This window comes from Cryptomeria japonica, chromosome 9, assembly GCF_030272615.1.
Source record: "Cryptomeria japonica chromosome 9, Sugi_1.0, whole genome shotgun sequence".
NCBI lineage: Eukaryota > Viridiplantae > Streptophyta > Pinopsida > Cupressales > Cupressaceae > Cryptomeria > Cryptomeria japonica.
In genome coordinates, this window is record NC_081413.1 from 374,895,066 (window position 1) to 374,911,509 (window position 16,444).

Below are 16,444 nucleotides of genomic sequence, written 5' to 3' on the forward strand. Positions count from 1 at the left end.
AAGCTTTCAATATGCAAGTCCCTATTCCGGAGCCTGTAGTGTCAAAACATGATTTTGATGCACATCGTGCTCTTAGAACCTTTTTTTGGAGCGTGTGGCTTGAAAGCTCCAGTTTCAAAACATCAAAATCAATGTTTAGATGCACAACAAGGTTTCAAGACACAAGTCCCAATTTTCAAGCTCATAGCATCCAAACATGAGTTTGACAAACATGGTGTTCTTAGAACCTCATTTCGGAGGTTGTGGCTCAAAAGTCTCATTTTTGGAGCATAAAAATTAGTGTTCGGAGGCAAAACAAGGTTTCAAGACAAAAGTTCCAATTCCAAAGTCAGTGGCTTCAAAACGCAATTTTGATGTACATCGTGGTCTTAGAACCTCATTTCAGAGCTTGTGCCTTGAAAGCCCTGATTTTGGAACATCAAAATAAATGTTTTGAGGCGCAACAAGGTTTCAAGAAGCAAGTCCCTATTCGAGAGCCTGTAGCGTCAAAATTCCATGTTAAAGCACATCATTCTATTAGAAGCTCATTTCGGAGCTTGTGCCTCGAAAGACACAGTTTTGGAGCATCAAAATCAATGTTTTGAGGCACAACAAGGTTTCAAGATGCAAATCCCAATTCTTGAGTCAATAACATCAAAATCCGATTTTGGCACACATCGTGCTCTTAGAACCTCATTTCGAAGCTTTTGCCTTGCAAGCCCAGGTTTCGGAGCATCAAAATAAGTGTTTTGAGGCAAAACAAGGTTTCAAGATGCAATCCCGGATTCGAGAGCCAGTAGCATCAAAATTCAATTTTGATGCACATTGTGCTCTTAGAACCCTAGTTTAGAAATTGTGCCTCAAAAGCCCCTGTTTTGGAGCATCAAAATCGATGTGTGGAGGCACAAGAAGGTTTCAAAAAGCAAGTCCTAATTCTGGAGCTAGTAGCGTCAGAAATTGATTTTGATGCACATTGTGCTCTTAAAACCTTGTTGTGGAGCTTATCTCTCAAAATCTCCGGTTTTGAAGCATCAAAATTGGTGTTTGGAAGAACAACAAGCTCTCAAGATGCAAGTCCCTATTCTGGAGCCTCTAGTGTCAAAACATGATCTTCGTTTCGGGGGCGTGGAGCTCGAAAGCTCTAGTTTTAGAACATCAAAATCAATTTTTAAAGGCGCAACAAGGTTTCAAAACACAAGTCCTTATTCTCAAGCTGATTGCGTCAAAACATGATTTTGACAAACATGGTGTTCTTAGAACCTCATTTCGAAGGTACACCTCAAAAGCCTTGTTTTTGGAGCATAAAAATTAGTGTTTGGAGGCAAAACAAGGTTTCAAGGCGAAAGTGCCAATTCCAGAGTCGGTAGCGTCAAAACATAATTTTGATGGACATCGTGTTCTTAGAACCTCATTTCAGAGCTTGTGCCTTGAAAGCCCTGATTTTGGAACATCAAAATCAATGTTTTGAGGTGCAACAAGGTTTCAAGAAGCAAGTCCCTATTTGAGAGCCTGTAGCATCAAAATTCCATCTTGACGCACATCATTCTATTAGAAGCTTGTTTCGGAGCTTGTGCCTCAAAAGACCTAGTTTTGGAGTATCAAAATCAATGTTTTGAGGCACAACAAGGTTTCAAGATGCAAGTTCCAATTCTAGAGTCAATAGCATCAAAATCTGATTTTGGCGCACATCGTGCTCTTAGAATCTCATTTCGAAGCTTGTACCTCGAAAGCCCCAGTTTCTGAGCATCAAAATCAGTGTTTTGAGGCACAACATGGTTTCAAGATGCAAGCCCGGATTCTAGAGCAAGTAGCATCAAAATTTGATTTTGATGCACATTGTGCTTGTAGAACCTTGTTTTAGAAATTGTGCCTCGAAAGCTCCAGTTTTGGAGGCACAAAAATGTTTCTTGATGCGAGTCCTAATTTTGGAGCCGATAGTGTCAGAGTTTGATTTTCACGCACATCGTGCTCTTAGAAGCTTGTTTTGGAGCTTATGCCTCAAAATCTTCGGTTTTGAAGCATCAAAATTTGGTCTTTGGAGGAACAACAAGATTTTTAGACGCAAGTCCCTATTCGGGAGCCGATAGTGTCAAAACATGATTTTGATGCACATCGTGCTCTTAGAACATCATTTTGGAGCATGTCGCTCGAAAGCTCGAGTTTCGAAACATTAAATTCAATGTTTAAAGGAACAACAAGGTTTCACATTACAAGTCTCGATTCTCAAGCTGATGCCGTCAAAGCACGATTTTGAAAAACATTGTGTTCTTAGAACCTCATTTCGGAGGTTGTGCCTTAAAAGCCTCATTTTTGAAGCATAAAAATTAGTGTTTGGAGGCACAAAGTTTCAAGACACAAGTCCCAATTCCAGAGTCGGTAACATCAAAACGCAATTTTGATGTACATCGTGCTCTTAGAACCTCATTTTGGAGCTTGTGTCTTGAAAGCCCTAATTTTAGAACATCAAAATCAATGTTTTGAGGCACAACAAGGTTTTAAGAAGCAAGTCCCTATTCCAGAGCCTGTAGCATCAAAATTCCATTTTGACACACATCATTCTCTTAGTAGGTCATTTCGGAGCTTGTGCCTCAAAAGACCCAGTTTTTTAGCATCAAAATCAATGTTTGGAGGCACAACAAGTTTTCAAGATGCAAGTCCTGTTTATGGAGCCGGTAGCGTCAAAATTTGATTTTAACACATCGTGCTCTCAAAACCTTGTTTTCGAGCTTATACCTCAAAATCTTCGGTTTCGAAGCATCAAAATTGGTGTTTGCAGCCACAACAAGCTTTCAAGACACAAGTCCCTATTCCGAAGCCTGTACTATCAAAACATGATTTTGATGCACATTGTGCTCTTAGAACCTCGTTTCAGAGTGTGTGGTTCGAAAGCTCCAGTTTGAAAACATAAAAATCAATGTCTAAAGGCACAACAAGGTTTCAAGACACGAGACCCAATTTCAGAGTCGGTAGTGTCAATAGCGTCAAAATATGATTTTGGCGCACATCGTGCTCTTAGAACCTTATTTCGAAGCTTGTGGCTCGAAAGCCCCAGTTTCAGAGCATCAAAATCAGTGTTTTGAGGAACAACAAAGGTTCAAGATGCAAGCCCTGATTCTAAAGCTAGTAGCATCAAAATTCAAGCACATTCACATCACAAGTCCTGATTCTCAAGCTGATGGCGTCAAAAGACGATTTTGACAAACATGGTGTTCTTAGTACCTGATTTCGGAGGTTGTGCCTCAAAAGCCTCATTTTTGGAGCATAAAAATTGGTGTTTGGAGGCACAACAAGGTTTTGAGACACAAGTCCCAATTGCAGAGTCGGTAGCATCAAAACACAATTTTGATGTACATCGTGCTCTTAGAACCTCATTTCGGAGCTTGTGCCTTGAAAGCCCTGATTTTGGAACATCAAAATCAATGTTTTGAGGCACAACAAGGTTTCAACAAGCAAGACCCTATTCCGCAGCCTATAGCATCAAAATTCCAAATTGACGCACATCATTCTCTTAGAAGCTCATTTAAAAAATTGTGCCTCAAAAGACCCGATTTTTGAACGTCAAAATCAATGTTTGGAGGCACAACAAGTTTTCAAGATGCAAAACCTGATTATGGAGCCGGTAGTGTCAAAATTTAATTTTGACACACATCGTGCTCTCAAAACCTTGTTTTGGAGCTTATGCCTCAAAATCTTCGATTTCAAAGCATCAAAATTGGTGTTTGGAGCCACGACAAGCTTTCAAGACACAAGTCCCTATTCCGTAGCCTGTTCTGTCAAAATGTGATTTTGATGCACATTGTGCTCTTAGAACCTTGTTTCGGAGTGTGTGGCTCGAAAGCTCTAGTTTCAAAACATCAAAATCAATGTTTAAAGGCACGAGTCCCAATTTCAGAGTCGATAGCGTCAAAATGTAATTTTGATGTACGTCGTGCTCTTAGAACGTCATTTCGTAGCTTGTGCCTATCAATTTATTGAGGCACAACAAGGTTTCAAGAAGCAAGTCCATACTCCAGAGCCCGTAGCGTCAAAATTCCATTCTGAAACACATGATTCTTTTGGAAGCTCATTTCGGAGCTTCTGCCTCGAAAGACCTAGTTTTGGAGCATCAAAATCAATGTTTGGAGGCAAAACAAGGTTTCAAAATGCAAGTCCCGATTCTTGTGCCTTAAAAGACCAAGTTTCGGAGTATCAAAATCAGTGTTTTGAGGCACCACAAGGTTTCAAGATGCAAGCCCCGATTCAAGAGCCAGTAGCATCAAAATTCAATTTTGATGCACATTGTGCTCTTAGAACCCTATTTTAGTAATTGTGCCTCAAAAGCCCCAGTTTTGGAGCATCAAAATCGATGTTTGGAGACACAACAAGGTTTCAAGATGCAAGTCTTGATTTTGGAGCCGGTAGTGTTGAAATTTGACTTTGACGCACATCATGCTCTTAGAACCTTGTTTTGGAGCTTATCTCTCAAAATCTTCGATTTTGAATCATCAAAATTGGTGTTTGGAGGCACAACAAGCTTGTAAGACGCAAGTCCCTATTCCAGAACCTGTAGTGTCAAAACATGATTTTGATGCACATCGTGTTCTTAGAACCTTGTTTCAAAGCGTGTGGCTCGGAAGCTCTAGTTTCGAAACATGGTGTTCTTAGAACCTCATTTCGGAGGTTGTGCCTCAAAAGCCTCATTTTTGGAGCATAAAAATTAGTGTTTGGACGCACAACAAGGTTTCAAGACACAAGTCCCAATTCTAGAGTTGGTAGCATCAAAACACAATTTTGATGTACATTGTGCTCTTAGAACCTCATTTTGGAGCTTGTGCCTTGAAAGCCCTGATTTGGGAACATCAAAATCAATGTTTTGAGGCACAACAAGTTTTCAAGAAGCAAGTCCCTATTCTCGGGCCTGTAGCGTCAAAATTTCATTTTGACGCACATCATTCTGTTAGAAGCTGATTTCGGAGTTTGTGCCTCGAAAGACCCAGTTTTGGAGCATCAAAATCAATGTCTGGAGGCACAACAAAGTTTCAAGATGCAAATCCCGATTGTAGAGTCAATATCATCAAAATCTGATTTTGGCGCACATCGTGCTCTTAGAACTTCATTTCGAACCTTGTGTCTCGAAAGCCACAGTTTCATAGCATCAAAATCAGTGTTTTAAGGAACAACAAGGTTTCAAGATGCAAGCTCCGATTCTAGAGTCAGAAGCATCAAAATTTAATTCTGATGCACATTGTGCTTTTAGAACCCTATTTTAGAAATTGTGCGTCAAAAGCCCCAGTTTTGCAGCATCAAAATCGATGTTTGGAGGCACAACAAGGTTTCAAAATGCAAGTCCTGATTATGAAGCCGGTAGCTTCAGAATTTGATGTTGACACACATCATGCTCTTAGAACCTTGTTTCAGAGCTTATACCTAAAAATCTTCAGTTTCGAACCATTAAAATTGGTATTATGAGGAACAACAAGCTTTCAAGATGCCGATCCTTATTCTAGAGTCTATAGTGTCAAAATGTGATTCTGATGCACATCGTGTTCTTAGAACCTCATTTCGGAGCGTGTGGCTCGAAAGCTCCAGTTTCAAAACAGCAAAATCAATGTTTAAAGGCACAATAAGGTTTCAAGACACAAGTCCTGATTCTCAAGCTGGTAGCATCAAAACATGATTTTGACAAACATGGTGTTCTTAGAACCTCATTTCGGAGGTTGTACCTCAAAAGCCTCCTTTTTGGAGCATAAAAATTAGTGTTTGGAGGCACAACAAGGTTTCAAGACACAAGTCCTAATTCCAGAGTCAGTAGCGTTAAAACGCAATTTTGATGGACATCGTGCTCTTAGAACCTCATTTTGGAGCTTGTGCCTTGAAAGGCCTGATTTGGGAACATCAAAATCAATGTTTTGAGGCACAACAAGTTTTCAAGAAGCAAGTCCCTATTCCAAATCCTATAGCATCAAAATCAATGTCTAGAGGCACAACAAGGTTTCAAGATGCAAGTCCCGATTGTAGAGTCAATATTGTCAAAATCTGATTTTGACGCACATCGTGCTCTTAGAATCTCATTTCAAAGCTTGTGCCTCGAAAGCCATAGTTTCGGAGCATCAAAATCGATGTTTGGAGGCAGAACAAGGTTTCAAGATGCAAGCCCTGGTTCTAGAGCCAGGAGCCTCAAAATTCAATTTTGATGCACATTGTGCTCTTAGAACTCAGTTTTAGAAATTGTGCCTCAAAAGTCCAAGTTTTGGAGCATCAAAATCGATGTTTGGAGGCACAACAAGGTTTCAAGATGCAATTTCTGATTCTTGAGCTGGTAGAATCAAAACACAAGAAGGTAGAGTGAAGACATGAGTCCCAATTCTAAATTTGTTTTAGAGCTTATGCCTCAAAATGTTTAGTTTTGAACCATCGATATTGGTGTTTGGAGGCACAACAAGCTTTCAAGACGTAAGTCCTTATTCCACAGCCTATAGTGTTAAAATGTGATTTTGATGCACATCGTGCTCTTAAAACCTCGTTTCGGAGGGTGTGGCTTGAAAGCTCTAGTTTCAAAACACCGAAATCAATGTTTAAAGTTACAATAAGGTTTCAAGAAAAAAGTCACGATTCTCAAGACGATAGCGTCAAAATAGATTTTGACAAACATTGTGTTCTTAGTACCTCATTTCGGAGGTTGTGCCTAAAAACCCTCATTTTTGGAGCATAAAAATTAGTGTTTGGAGGCACAACAAGGTTTCAAGAGACATTTCGGAGCTTGTACATCGTGCTCTTAGAAGCTCATTTCGGAGCTTGTGCCTTGAAAGCCCTAATTTTGGAATATCAAAATCAATGTTTTGAGGCACAACAAGGTTTCAAAAATCAAGTCCCTATTCTGGAGCTTGTGCCTTAGAAACCCCTATTTCGGAGCATCAAAATCAGTGTTTTGAGGCACCACAAGGTTTCAAGATACAAGCCCTGATTCTAGAGCGAGTAGCATCAAAATTTAATTTTGATGCACATTGTGCTCTTAGAACCCTGTTTTAGAAATTGTGCCGCAAAAGCCCCAATTTTGGAGCATCAAAATCGATGTTTGGAGGCACAACAAGGTTTCAAGATGTAAGTCCTGATTTTGGAGCGGGTAGCCTCAAAATTTGATTTTGACGCACATCATGCTCTTAGAACCTTGTTTTGGAGCTTATGCCTCAAAATCTTTGGTTTCGAATTATCAAAATTGGTCTTTGGAGGCACAACAAACTTTCAAGATGCAAGACCCTATTCTGGAGCCTGTAGTGTCAAAATGTGATTTTGATGCACATCGTGCTCTTAGAAACTCATTTCGGAGCGTTTGGCTTGAAAGCTCCAGTTTTAAAACATCGAAATCAATGTTTAAAGGCACAACAAGGTTTCAAGATAAAAGTCCCGATTCTCAAGATGATAGCGTCAAAACATGATTTTGACAAACATGGTGTTCTTAGAACCTCATTTCGGAGGTTGTGCCTCAAAAGCCTCATTTTTGGAGCTTAAAAATTATTGTTTAAAGGCACAACAAGGTTTCAAGACACAAGTCCCAATTCCAGAGTCGGTAGTGTCAATACGAAATTTCGATGTATATCTTGTTCTTAGAACATCATTTCAGAGCTTGTGTCTTCAAAGCCCTAATTTTGGAACATCAAAATCAATGTTTTGAGGAACAACAAGGTTTCAAGAGGCAAGTCCCTATTCTGGAGCCTGTAGCGTCAAAATTCCATTTTGACGCACATCATTCTCTTAGAAGCTCATTTCGAAGCTTGTACCTCGAAAGACCCAGTTTTGGAGCATCAAAATCAATGTTTGGAGGCACAACCAGGTTTCAAAATGCAAGTACCGATTCTAGAGTCAATAGAGTCAAAATCTACTTTTGCTGCACATCGTGCTCTTAGAACCTCATTTCTAAGCTTGTGCCTTGAAAGCCTCAGTTTCGGAGCATCAAAGTCAATGTTTTGAGGCACAACAAGGTTTCAAGATGCAAGCCTCGATTCTAGAGCCAATAGCATCAAAACATAATTTTGATGCACATTGTGCTCTGATAATCCTATTTTAGAAATTGTCCCTCAAAAGCCCCAGTTTTGGAGCATCAAAATCGATGTTTGCAGGCACAACAAGGTTTCAAGATGCAAGGTTTGATTCTGGAGCCAGTAGCATCAAAATTTGATTTTGACGCACATCGTGCTCTTAGAACCTTCTTTTGGAGGCTCAAAATGTTCGGTTTTGAAGCATCGAAATTGGTGTTTGGAGGCACAACAAGCTTTCAAGACACAAGTTTCTATTCTGAAGCCTATAGTGTCAAAATGTGATTTTAATGCACATCGTGCTCCTAGAACCTCGTTTCAGAGCATGTGGCTTGAAAGCTCGAGTTTCAAAACATTGAAATCAATGTTTAAAGGCACAACAAAATGTTTCAAGACACAAGTTTCGATTCTCAAGCTGATAGCGTCAAAATAGAGTTTGACAAACATGGTGTTCTTAAAGCCTCATTTCAGAGGTTGTGCCTCAAAACCCTTGTTTTTGGAGCATAAAAATTAGTGTTTGGAGGCACACCAAGGTTTCAAGACACAAGTCCCAATTCAAGAGTCGGTAGCATAAAAAACACAATTTTGATGTACATCGTGCTCTTAGAACCTCATTTCGGAGCTTGTGCCTTGAATGCCCTAATTTTGGAACAACAAAAGCAGTGTTTGGTGGCACAGCAAGGTTTCAAGAAGCAAGCCCCTATTCCAGAGCCTGTAGCATCAAAATGGAATTTCGACGCACATCATTCACTTAGAAGCTCATTTCAGAGCATCAAAATCAATGTTTGGAGGTACAACAAGGTTTCAAGATCTATTCTAGAGTCAATAGCGTTAAAATCTAATTTTGGCACACATCATGCTCTTACAACCTTATTTCGAAGCTTGTGCCTCGAAAGCCCCAGTTTCGGAGCATCAAAAGCCCTGATTCAAGAGCCAGTAGCATCAAAATTCAATTTTGATGCACATTGTGCTCTTAGAACGCTGTTTTAGAAATTGTGCCTCAAAAGCCCCAGTTTTGGAGCATCAAAATCGATGTTTTGAGACACAACAAGGTTTCAAGATGCAAGTCCTAATTCTGGAACCGATAGTGTTGAAATTTGATTTTGACGCACATCGTGCTCTTAGAACCTTGTTTTGGAGCTTATCTCTCAAAATCTTCAGTTTCAAATTATAAAAATTGGAGTTTGGAGGCACAACAAGCTTTCAAGACGCAAGTCCCTATTCTGAAGCCCGTAGTGTCAAAGCGTGATTTTGATGCACATCGTGCTCTTAGATCCTCATTTCAAAGCGTGTGGCTCGGAAGCTCTAGTTTCGAAACATTGTGTTCTTAGAACCTCATTTCAACGGTTGTGCCTCAAAAGCCTCATTTTTGGAGCATACAAATTAGTGTTTGGAGGCACGACAAGGTTTCAAGACACAAGTCCCAATTCCAGAGTCGGTAGCGTCAAAACACAATTTTGATGTACATCGTGCTCTTAGAACTTCATTTCGGAGCTTGTGCCTTGAAAGCCCTGATTTGGGAACATCAAAATCAATGTTTTGAGGCACAACAAGTTTTCAAAAAGCAAGTCCCTATTCCAGAGCATGTAGCGTCAAAATTTCATTTTAACGCACATCATTCTCTAGCTGATTTCAGAGTTTGTGCCTCGAAAGACCCAGTTTTGGAGCATCAAAATCAATGTCTGGAGGCACAATAAGGTTTCAAGATGTAAGTCCCGATTATAGAGTCAAAATCTGATTTTGGCGCACATCCTGCTCTTAGAACCTCATTTCGAACCTTGTGCCTCGAAAGCCACAGTTTCAGAGCATCAAAATCAGTGTTTTGAGGAACAACAAGGTTTCAAGATGCAAGCCCCGATTCTAGAGCCAAGAGCATCAAAATTTAATTCTGATGCACATTATGCTCTAAGAACCCTATTTTAGAAATTGTGCCTCAAAAGCCCCAGTTTTGCAGCATCAAAATCGATGTTTGGAGGCACAACAAGGCTTCAAAATACAAGTCCTGATTGTGAAGCCGATAGCTTTAGAATTTGATGTTGACACACATCATGCTCTTAGAACCTTCTTTTGGAGCTTATGCCTAAAAATCTTCGGTTTCGAACCATTAAAATTGGTATCAAGCTTTCAAGATGCAAGTCCTTATTCCGGAGTCTGTAGTGTCAAAACATGATTCTGATGCACATCGTGCTCTTAGAACCTCATTTCGGAGCGTGTGGCTCGAAAGCTCCAGTTTCAAAATAGTAAAATCAATGTTTAAAGGCACAAAAAAATTTCAAGACACAAGTCCTGATACTCAAGCTGGTAGCGTCAAAACACGATTTTGACAAACATGGTGTTCTTAGAACCTCATTTCGGAGGTTGTGCCTCAAAAGCCTCCTTTTTGGAGCATAAAAATTAGTGTTTGGAGGCACAACAAGGTTTCAAGACACAAGTCCCAATTCCAGAGTCGGTAGCATCAAAATGCAAGCCCCAATTCTAGAGCCAGTAGCATCAAAATTCAATTTTGTTGCAAGCCCCGATTCTAGAGCCAGTAGCGTCAAAATTTGTTTTAGAGCTTATGCCTCAAAATGTTTAGTTTTGAACCATCGATATTGGTGTTTGGAGGCACAACAAGCTTTCAAGACGTAAGTCCTTATTCCACAGCCTATAGTGTTAAAATGTGATTTTGATGCACATCGTGCTCTTAAAACCTCGTTTCGGAGGGTGTGGCTTGAAAGCTCTAGTTTCAAAACACCGAAATCAATGTTTAAAGTTACAATAAGGTTTCAAGACAAAAGTCACGTTTCTCAAGCCGATAGCGTCAAAATAGATTTTGACAAACATTGTGTTCTTAGAACCTCATTTCGGAGGTTATGCCTAAAAACCCTCATTTTTGGAGCATAAAAATTAGTGTTTGGAGGCACAACAAGGTTTCAAGAGACATTTCGGAGCTTGTACATCGTGCTCTTAGAAGCTCATTTCGGAGCTTGTGCCTTGAAAGCCCTAATTTTGGAATATCAAAATCAATGTTTTGAGGCACAACAAGGTTTCAAAAATCAAGTCCCTATTCTGGAGCTTGTGCCTCAGAAACCCCTATTTCGGAGCATCAAAATCAGTGTTTTGAGGCACCACAAGGTTTCAAGATACAAGCCCTGAGTCTACAGCGAGTAGCATCAAAATTTAATTTTGATGCACATTGTGCCGCAAAAGCCCCAATTTTGGAGCATCAAAATCGATGTTTGGAGGCACAACAAGGTTTCAAGATGTAAGTCCTGATTTTGGAGCAGGTAGCCTCAAAATTTGATTTTGACGCACATCATGCTCTTAGAACCTTGTTTTGGAGCTTATGCCTCAAAATCTTTGGTTTCAAATTATCAAAATTGGTCTTTGGAGGCACAACAAACTTTCAAGATGCAAGACCCTATTCTGGAGCCTGTAGTGTCAAAATGTGATTTTGATGCACATCGTGCTCTTAGAAACTCATTTCGGAGCGTGTGGCTTGAAAGCTCCAGTTTTAAAACATCGAAATCAATGTTTAAAGGCACAACAAGGTTTCAAGATAAAAGTCCCGATTCTCAAGATGATAGCGTCAAAACATGATTTTGACAAACATGGTGTTCTTAGAACCTCATTTCGGAGGTTGTGCCTCAAAAGCCTCATTTTTGGAGCTTAAAAATTATTGTTTAAAGGCACAACAAGGTTTCAAGACACAAGTCCCAATTCCAGAGTCGGTAGCGTCAATACGAAATTTCGATGTACATCGTGTTCTTAGAACATCATTTCAGAGCTTGTGTCTTCAAAGCCCTAATTTTGGAACATCAAAATCAATGTTTTGAGGAACAACAAGGTTTCAAGAAGCAAGTCCCTATTCTGGAGCCTGTAGCGTCAAAATTCCATTTTGATGCACATCATTCTCTTAGAAGCTCATTTCGAAGCTTGTACCTCGAAAGACCCAGTTTTGGAGCATCAAAATCAATGTTTGGAGGCACAACCAGGTTTCAAAATGCAAGTACCGATTCTAGAGTCAATAGAGTCAAAATCTACTTTTGGTGCACATCGTGTTCTTAGAACCTCATTTCTAAGCTTGTGCCTTGAAAGCCTCAGTTTCGGAGCATCAAAGTCAATGTTTTGAGGCACAAAAAGGTTTCAAGATGCAAGCCTCGATTCTAGAGCCAATAGCATCAAAACATAATTTTGATGCACATTGTGCTCTGATAATCCTATTTTAGAAATTGTCCCTCAAAAGCCCCAGTTTTGGAGCATCAAAATCGATGTTTGCAGGCACAACAAGGTTTCAAGATGCAAGGTTTGATTCTGGAGCCAGTAGCATCAAAATTTGATTTTGACGCACATCGTGCTCTTAGAACCTTCTTTTGGAGGCTCAAAATGTTCGGTTTTGAAGCATCGAAATTGGTGTTTGGAGGCACAACAAGCTTTCAAGACACAAGTCTCTATTCCGAAGCTTGTAGTGTCAAAATGTGATTTTAATGCACATCGTGCTCCTAGAACCTCGTTTCAGAGCATGTGGCTCGAAAGCTCGAGTTTCAAAACATTGAAATCAATGTTTAAAGGCACAACAAAATGTTTCAAGACACAAGTTTCGATTCTCAAGTTGATAGCGTCAAAATAGAGTTTGACAAACATGGTGTTCTTAAAACCTCATTTCAGAGGTTGTGCCTCAAAACCCTTGTTTTTGGAGCATAAAAATTAGTGTTTGGAGGCACATCAAGGTTTCAAGACACAAGTCCCAATTCCAGAGTCGGTAGCGTAAAAAACACAATTTTGATGTACATCGTGCTCTTAGAACCTCATTTCGGAGCTTGTGCCTTGAATGCCCTAATTTTGGAACAACAAAAGCAGTGTTTGGTGGCACAGCAAGGTTTCAAGAAGCAAGCCCCTATTCCAGAGCCTGTAGCGTCAAAATGGAATTTCGACGCACATCATTCACTTAGAAGCTCATTTCGGAGCATCAAAATCAATGTTTGGAGGTACAACAAGGTTTCAAGATATATTCTAGAGTCAATAGCGTTAAAATCTAATTTTGGCACACATCATGCTCTTACAACCTTATTTCGAAGCTTGTGCCTCGAAAGCCCAGTTTCGGAGCATCAAAATCAGTGTTTTGAGGCTCAACAAGGTTTTAAGATGCAAGCCCCGATTCTAGACCCAATAGCATCAAAATTGGTATTTGGAGGCACATCGTGCTCTTAGAACCTCATTCCTGTTCCAAGACCCAAGTCCCTGTTCTGGAGCCTGTAGTGCCAAAACGTGATTTTGATGCACATCGTGCTCTTAGAACCTCATTTTGGAGCGTGTGGCTTGAAAGCTCTAGTTTCAAAACATCAAAATCAATGTTTAAAGGCACAACAAGGTTTCAAGACACAAGTCCTGATTCTCAAGTTGATAACGTCAAAACACAATTTTGATAAACATGGTGTTCTTAGAACCTCATTTCGGAGGTTGTGCCCAAAAGCCTCATTTTTGGAGTATAAAAATTAGTGTTTGGAGGCACAACAAGGTTTCAAGACACATGTCCCAATTCCAGAGTCGGTAGCATCAAAATACAATTTTGATGTACATCATGCTTTTAGAACCTCATTTTAGAACTTGTGCCTTGGAAGCCTTGATTTTGGAACATCAAAAGCAGTGTTTGGATGCACAACAAGGTTTCAAGAAGCAAGTCCCTATTCCAGAGCCTGTAGCGTTAAATTCCGTTTTGATGCACATCATTCTCTGACAAGCTCATTTCGGAGTTTGTGCCTCGAAAGACCCACTTTTGGAGCATCAAAATTAATGTTTGGAGGCACAACAAGGTTTCAAGATTTGCAAGTCCCGATTCTAGAGTCCATAGCGTTAAAATTTGATTTTGCCACACATTGTGCTCTTAGACTCTCATTTCGAAGCTCGTGCTTGAAAGCCCCAGTTTTGAATCAGCAAAATCAATGTTTTGAGGCACAACAAGGTTTCAAGATGCAAGCCCCGATTCTAGAGCCAGTAACAGCAAAATTCAATTTTGATGCATATTATGCTTTTACAAGCCTGTTTTAGAAATTGTGCCTCAAAAGCCCCATGTTTGGAGCTTCAAAATTGATGTTTGGAGGCACAACAAGGTTTGAATATGCAAGTCCTGATTTGGTAGCCGATAGTGTCCAAATTTGACTTTGACGCACATAGTCCTCTTAGAACCTTGTTTTTGAGCTTATGCCTCAAAATCTTCAGTTTCAAAGCATCAAAATTGGTGTTTGGAGGCACAACAATCTTTCAAGACGCAAGTCCCTATTCCAGAGCCTGTAGTGTCAAACTTGCTTTTGATGCACGTCGTGCTCTTAGAACCTCATTCCAAAGCGTGTGGCTCGAAAGCTTCAGTTTCAAAACATCAAAATCAATGTTTAAAGGCACAACAAGGTTTCAAGACATAGGTCCCGATTCTCAAGTTGTTTGCATCAAAACACAATTTTGACAAACATGGTATTCTTAGAACCTCATTTCAAAGGTTGTGCCTCAAAATCCTATTTTTGAAGCATAAAAATTAGTGTTTGGAGGCACAACAAGGTTTCAAGACACAAGTCCCAATTCTAGAGTCGGTAGCATCAAAACGCATTTTTGATGTACATCGTGCTCTTAGAATCTCGTTTCGGAGATTGTGCCTTGAAAGCTGTGATTTTGGAACATCAAAATCAATGTTTTGAGGCACAACAAGGTTTCAAGAAGAAAGTCCCTATTATGGAGCCTGTAGCGTCAAAATTCCATTTTGACGCACATCATTCTCTTAGAAGCTCATTTCGAAGCTTGTGCCTTGAAAGAACCAGTTTTGGAGCATCAAAATCAATGTTTGGAGGCACAACCAGGTTTCAAAATGCAAGTACCAATTCTAGAGTCAATAAAGTCAAAATCTGCTTTTGGTGCACATCGTGCTCTTAGAACCTCATTTCTAAGCTTGTTCCTTGAAAGCCCCAGTTTCGGAGCATCAAAGTAAGTGTTTTGAGGCACAACAAGGTTTCAAGATGCAAGCCTCAATTCTAGAGCCAATAGCATCAAATCACAATTTTGATGCACATTGTGCTCTTAGAACCCTGTTTTAGAAATTGTCCCTCAAAAGCCCTAGTTTTGGAGCATCAAAATCGATGTTTGCAGGCACAACAAGGTTTCAAGATGCAAGGTCTGATTCTGGAGCCGGTAGCATCAAAATTTGATTTTGACGCACATCGTGCTCTTAGAACCTTCTTTTGGAGCTTATGCCTCTAAATGTTCAGTTTTGAAGCATTGAAATTGGTGTTTGGAGGCACAAGCTTTCAAGACGCAAGTCTCTATTCTAGAGCCTGTAGTGTCAAAATGTGATTTTAATGCACATCGTGCTCCTAGAACCTCGTTTTAGGGCATGTGGCTCGAAACCTCATTTCGGAGGTTGTGCCTCAAAACCCTTCTTTTTGGACCATAAAAATTAGTGTTTGGAGGCACAACAAGGTTTCAAGAAACAACTCCCAATTCCAGAGTTGGTAGCGTAAAAACACAATTTTCAAAACATCAAAATCAATGTTTAAAGGCACAACAAGGTTTCAAGACACAAGTCCCGATTCTAAAGTTGTTTGCATCAAAACACAATTTTGACAAACATGGTGTTCTCAAAACCTCATTTCAAAGGTTGTGCCTCAAAATCCTATTTTGAAGCATAAAAATTAGTGTTTGGAGGCATAACAAGGTTTCAAGACACAAGTCCCAATTCCAAAGTCGGTAGCATCAAAACGCATTTTTGATGTACATCGTGCTCTGAGAACCTCATTTCGGAGATTGTGCCTTGAAAGCTGTGATTTTGGAACATCAAAATCAATGTTTTGAGGCACAACAAGATTTCAAGAAGCAAGTCCCTATTATGGAGCCTGTAGCGTCAAAATGGAATTTTGATGCACATCATTCTCTTAGAAGCTCATTTCAAAGCTTGTGCCTTGAAAGACCCAGCTTTTTAGCATCAAAATCAATGTTTGGAGGCACAACAAGGTTTCAAGATGCAAGTCCCGATTCTAGAGTCAATAACATCAAAATTTGATTTTGGCACACATCATGCTCTTAGAACCTCATTTTGAAGCTTAAGCCTCGAAAGCCCCGATTTCAGAGCATCAAACTCAGTGTTTTGAGGCACAACAAGGTTTCAAGATGCAGGCTCTGATTCTAAAGCTAGTAGCATCAAAATTCAATTTTAATGCACAATCTCTGAAATGAGGTTCTAAGACCACCATGTTTGTCAAAATTGTGTTTTGACGCGATCAGCTTGACAATCAGGAATTGTGTCATGAAACCTTGTTGTTCCTTTAAACATTGATTTTGATGTTTTGAAACTGGAGCTTTCGAGCCACATGCTCCGAAATGAAATTCTAAGAGCACGATATGCATCAAAATCACATTTTTACACTACAGGTTCTGGAATAGGGACTTGCGTTTTGATAGCTTGTTGTGCCTCCCAACACCAATTTTGATAC